Source organism: Narcine bancroftii, chromosome 1, assembly GCF_036971445.1.
Source record: "Narcine bancroftii isolate sNarBan1 chromosome 1, sNarBan1.hap1, whole genome shotgun sequence".
Taxonomy (NCBI): Eukaryota; Metazoa; Chordata; class Chondrichthyes; order Torpediniformes; family Narcinidae; genus Narcine; species Narcine bancroftii.
The window spans coordinates 489,701,970-489,707,713 of NC_091469.1; positions in this window are offsets into that span (position 1 = coordinate 489,701,970).

The window sequence follows — 5,744 nt, forward strand, 5'->3', positions numbered from 1 at the left end:
GTTCATAGAATTCTCTAAAGTTTTCCTTAATTTCTTTTGGATTATATGTAATTTGTTTGTCTTTTTTCCTTGATGCCAATACCATTTTCTTAGCTTGTTCTGTCTTAAGCTGCCATGCTAGGATTTTGTGCGTTTTTTCACCCAGTTCATAATATTTCTGTTTTGTCTTCATTATATTCTTCTCCACCTTATATGTTTGTAGTGTTTCATATTTTATTTTTTTATCCACCAATTCTCTTCTTTTAGTTGTATCTTCCTTCATTGCTAATTCTTTTTCTATATTTACTATTTCCCTTTCCAACTGCTCTGTTTCCTGATTATAGTCCTTCTTCATCTTGGTTACATAACTTATTATTTGCCCTCTAATGAACGCTTTCATTGCATCCCATAGTATAAACTTATCTTCCACTGATTCCGTATTTATTTCAAAATACATTTTTATTTGTTTTTCAATAAATTCTCTAAAATCCTGCCTTTTAAGTAACATGGGGTTTAATCTCCATCTATACATTCTTGGAAGGATGTCCTCTAGCTTTACTGTCAATATTAAGGGTGAATGGTCCAATAGTATTCTAGCTTTATATTCTGTTTTTCTTACTCTATCTTGCATACTAGCTGATAACAAAAATAGGTCTATTCTTGAGTATGTTTTATGTCTAGCCGAGTAATATGAATATTCCTTTTCTTTTGGGTGTTGTTTCCTCCATATATCCAAAAGTTGCATTTCTTCCATTGATTTAATTATAATTTTGGTTACTTTGTTCTTTCTGTTAATTTTTTTCCCAGTTTTATCCATATTTAAATCCAAATTCAGGTTGAAATCCCCTCCTATTAATATGTTCCCTTGCGTATTTGCTACCTTCAAAAAGATATCTTGCATAAACTTATGATCTTCTTCGTTAGGTGAATATACATTGAGTAGATTCCAAAACTCTGAATATATCTGACATTTTATCAATACATATCTCCCTGCTGGATCTATTATTTCCTCTTCTATTTTAAATGGCACATTTTTACTAATTAATATAGCCACTCCTCTTGCTTTTGAATTATACGATGCTGCTGTTACATGTCCTACCCAATCTCTCTTTAATTTCTTGTGCTCCAATTCAGTTAAGTGTGTTTCTTGCACAAATGCTATATCAATTTTTTCTTTTTTCAGTAAATTTAGCAGTTTCTTTCTTTTAATTTGGTTATGTGTTCCATTAATATTCAAAGTCATATAGTTCAACGTAGCCATTTTATACTTTGTTTATCTTCCCTTTCCGTTTTTCCATCATTACCTTTCCTCCTTTTCCATTTCTGTTTTCTTATTTTAAACCCTTTATAAGACAACATTCGTAGAACATCAAACATTTTCCTTATTCTCCTATTTAAAACTTCTTTAGCCCCAATCTCCCCTTCCCCTCCTGTGTTGTCCTTTATCCCTTGTCGGACAACGACATCTCCCCTCTCCATTTGGGTTTGCGAATTCACTCGCAAGCGTCAGCTGATTTTGCAGTGACCGCAACTCCCCCCCACCCAGCCCCCCCCAGAAAAGATTTCACTTTTCATATGTAACAAAGGTCACTCTTTTAGTTCCCTCCTTATTCCCTCTATTCCATTTCCTTCCCTTATTAATTCTTGTCTATACTATCTAGATTTTCCTCTAAATACAGATACATTCACGTATGCACATTATACATATACACATTTATACTTCTTTACCCACATACATATAAATCGTGGTCATTTTTACTCTTATTACACGTCTTCATCTCTTAGTCTATTTTGTAATTGTTCTGCAAATTTTCGTGCTTCTTCTGGATCCGAGAATAGTCTGTTTTGTTGTCCTGGAATAAATATTTTCAATACAGCTGGATGCTTTAGTATAAATTTATACCCTTTCTTCCATAAAATTGCCTTTGCTGTATTGAACTCCTTTCTCTTCTTTAGGAGTTCAAAACTTATATCTGGATAAATGAAGATTTTTTGCCCTTTATACTCCAGTGGCTTGTTGCCCTCTCTTACTTTTTCCATTGTCTTCTCCAGTACCTTTTCTCTTGTAGTATATCTTAGGAATTTTACTAAAATAGATCTTGGTTTTTGTTGTGGTTGTGGTTTAAAGGTCAATGCTCTATGTGCCCTTTCTATTTCCATTTCTTGCTGTAGTTCTGGACATTCTTGGATCCTAGGGATCCAATCTTTTATAAACTCTCTCATATTCTTGCCTTCTTCATCTTCCTTAAGGCCCACTATCTTTATGTTATTTCTTCTGTTATAATTTTCCATTATATCTATTTTCTGAGCTAACAGTTCTTGTGTTTCTTTAACTTTTTTATTAGATTCCTCTAATTTCTTTTTTAAGTCCTCCACCTCCATTTCTACTGCTGCTTCTCGTTCCTGCACCTTGTCCATTCTTTTTACCATTTCTGATAAGGTCATATCTATTTTATTCATTTTCTCTTCTGTGTTGTTTATTCTTCTTCTTAAATCATCAAATTCCTGTGCTTGCCATTCTTTTAATGACTCCATGTATTCTTTAATAAGAGAAAGTATATCCTTTATCTTGCCTTTCCCTTCTTCTTCTATTTCACTGTACTCTTCCTCTTCTTCTTCCTCTGGGTTGGCCAACTGTTGTTTCTTTGTTGTCCTTTTCTTCTCTTTTTTCTTGTTTCCATTGTCTTCTGTGTTCTCCTCTTGCTGCAGGTGCTCTGCAGCTGTCGTTGCCGGCTGTGGAGATCGACTCCCCAGCTGGTCCCCCCTCCCGTCGGTGTGTTTTTTTTCATGCGCGGTTGCGCACTTTTACTCGGCTCAGCGAGCCATTTTTGTAGTCCGGTTTCTACCAACCTGAGGGAGTGGGTTTCTCTCTCCACCGCAGGCGTCTTCGAGCAGGTAAGGCCTTTTCCTTCTTCTTCCGTTGTCTTCTCTTCCTCTCTTCTTACCGTTGGTTTCGATTTTTCTTTTTTCGTCGCCATCTTCTTTCCACCTTTATACTCACTTTACTTTAATTTTTATTTCTGTGCCTTTGTGTTTTCCTTTGTTTTTTCCAACTTTTCTGGAGAGGGCTGGAGTTCACCGTCCGGCCACTACTCCATCACGTGACTCCCTCCTTCACAGGTGTTTGTGAGTTCTCGGGTATGTTTAATTGCTTCATTGGTGCAGGTATAAGAGAGCTAGGCTTGCTTCTAAGCTTTTCTTCACCTTTATCAAGTCAAATTTATTGTCATCTGGTTGTACAATTACAACTCGACAAAACAGTGTTCTCTGGTCCTCAGTGCAAATACCAGATATAACGAACATACAGACAAACAATACATACACCAGATAGGTGTTATATCTATAAAAATGTTTCATGAATATGAGAGGGTTGGAGGGTGAGTGTGAGCCACTCTTTTGGTCGTTCAGCGTTCTTACTGCCTGTGGGAAGAAGCTGTTCCTCAGCCTGGTGGTGCAGGCTCTGAACTACTATGCTATCCAACGTGAATAGAATTGATAATTGCTGCATCTATAGAGAAACCATAAAAATCTTGGTTCTTCGTGCTATCTAGACAGCGAGTTAAACATCACCGCACTCCGGTTTCACATTGATGAACAAAACGGTAACAACATGACAAATGGTGGCATTGAACATGGGAAATGTCCGTTCAGTCACGGTCCTGTCACGGTTCAGTCCCAGTTCCAGTCCAATCCTGTTCACACCAGGCTCCACCACAAAAGCCACTCCACTCACACTCACCTCTTATGGGTCAGCACAACATCAAGGGCTGAAGGGCCTGCACTGTGATTTAGTGTTCTATTCCCCTAGTCATTCAATCTACCTGCATAACTTTGCAGTCCCTCCCATTGTGGAGATCTCCCTCACCACTATTACCGTTCCCTTGATGTGGAGCTCTCTCACCACACTTCCTGTGACTTAGTGCTCCCTCTTTACCCCTCCCTGAATTAGAGCTTCCTCACAAGACCTCCCAGGCACTTCCTCACTGCCCCTTCCTCAACCCTACCTCTCATCCCTTTCTCATGCCCGTCCCTTGACCCCTCGCCCTCCTCTCTTATCCATCCCTGACCTCACCACCCCTCCGCCCCACTCTCCCTCACACCTCAACCTCCTCACCTACCACCCACTCCCTCACCCACCTTCCTCATGCCCGTCCCTTGACCCCTCACCCTCCTTTCTTATCCATCCCTGACCTCACCGCCCCTCCGCCCCACTCTCCCTCACTCTCCCTCACACCCCAACATCGCCTCAGCTACCACCCCCTCCCTCACCCACCTTCCTCATGCCCATCCCTTGACCCCTCATCCTCCTCTCTTATCCATCCCTGACCTCACCGCCCCTCCACCCCACTCTCCCTCACTCTCCCTCACACCCCAACATCGCCTCAGCTACCACCCCCTCCCTCAACCACCATCCTCATGCCCGTCCCTTGACCCCTCGCCCTCCTCTCTTATCCATCCCTGATCTCACCACCCCTCCGCCCCCTTCTCCATCACTCTCCCTCATACCCCAACCTCGCCTCTCCTACCACTCCCTCCCTCACCCACCATCCTCATGCCCATCCCTTGACCCCTCGCCCTCCTCTCTTATCCATCCCTGACCTCACCACCCCTCTGCCCCACTCTCTATCACTCTCCCTCACATCCCAACCTCGCCTCACCTACCACCCCCTCCGTCACCCACCTTCCTCATGCCCGTCCCTTGACCCCTTGCCCTCCTCTCTTATCCATCCCTGACATCACCGCCCCTCCGCCCCACTCTCCCTCACACCCCAACCTCGCCTCTCCTACCACTCCCTCCCTCACCCACCATCCTCATGCCCGTCCCTTGAACCCCTCGCCCTCCTCTCTTATCCATCCCTGATCTCACCACCCCTCTGCCCCACTCTCCCTCACACCCCAACCTCGCCTCTCCTACCACTCCCTCCCTCACCCACCATCCTCATGCCCATCCCTTGACCCCTCGCCCTCCTCTCTTATCCATCCCTGACCTCACCACCCCTCTGCCCCACTCTCTATCACTCTCCCTCACATCCCAACCTCGCCTCACCTACCACCCCCTCCGTCACCCACCTTCCTCATGCCCGTCCCTTGACCCCTTGCCCTCCTCTCTTATCCATCCCTGACATCACCGCCCCTCCGCCCCACTCTCCCTCACACCCCAACCTCGCCTCTCCTACCACTCCCTCCCTCACCCACCATCCTCATGCCCGTCCCTTGAACCCCTCGCCCTCCTCTCTTATCCATCCCTGACCTCACCACCCCTCCGCCCCACTCTCCCTCACATCCCAACCTCGCCTCACCTACCACCCCCTCCCTCACCCACCTTCCTCATGCCCGTCCCTTGACCCCTCGCCCTTGCACATCCCTGCCCATTCCTCCCCTCCCTCACTGCCCCTTCGCCTCCCCTTTCATCTGCCTCATACTCACCTCCTCCATCCACCCCTCTCCACTGCCCCTCCCTCACCATCCTCACTCCTCCCCATGTGCCTCCTTCACCCCCTTCCCTCCCCTTCCAATAGACCCTCACCCCTTCCCCTTTACACCCCCTCCCATCCCTTCCCCACCTCCCATCCCCAGCCCCCCCCCCCACCACCCCCTCCCATGCCCCTCCCCCAACCCCACTCCCCCAGGGTGAGGGGAATGGGCCGGTCCGCTGTCACCTTCCCCATGGATCATCTCACCGTGACGTCAACTACAAACACTACAACCCCCAGCGGGCATTGCGGCCACATCCGGGCTCTTCCCCGACAGGCGCTGCACGAGCC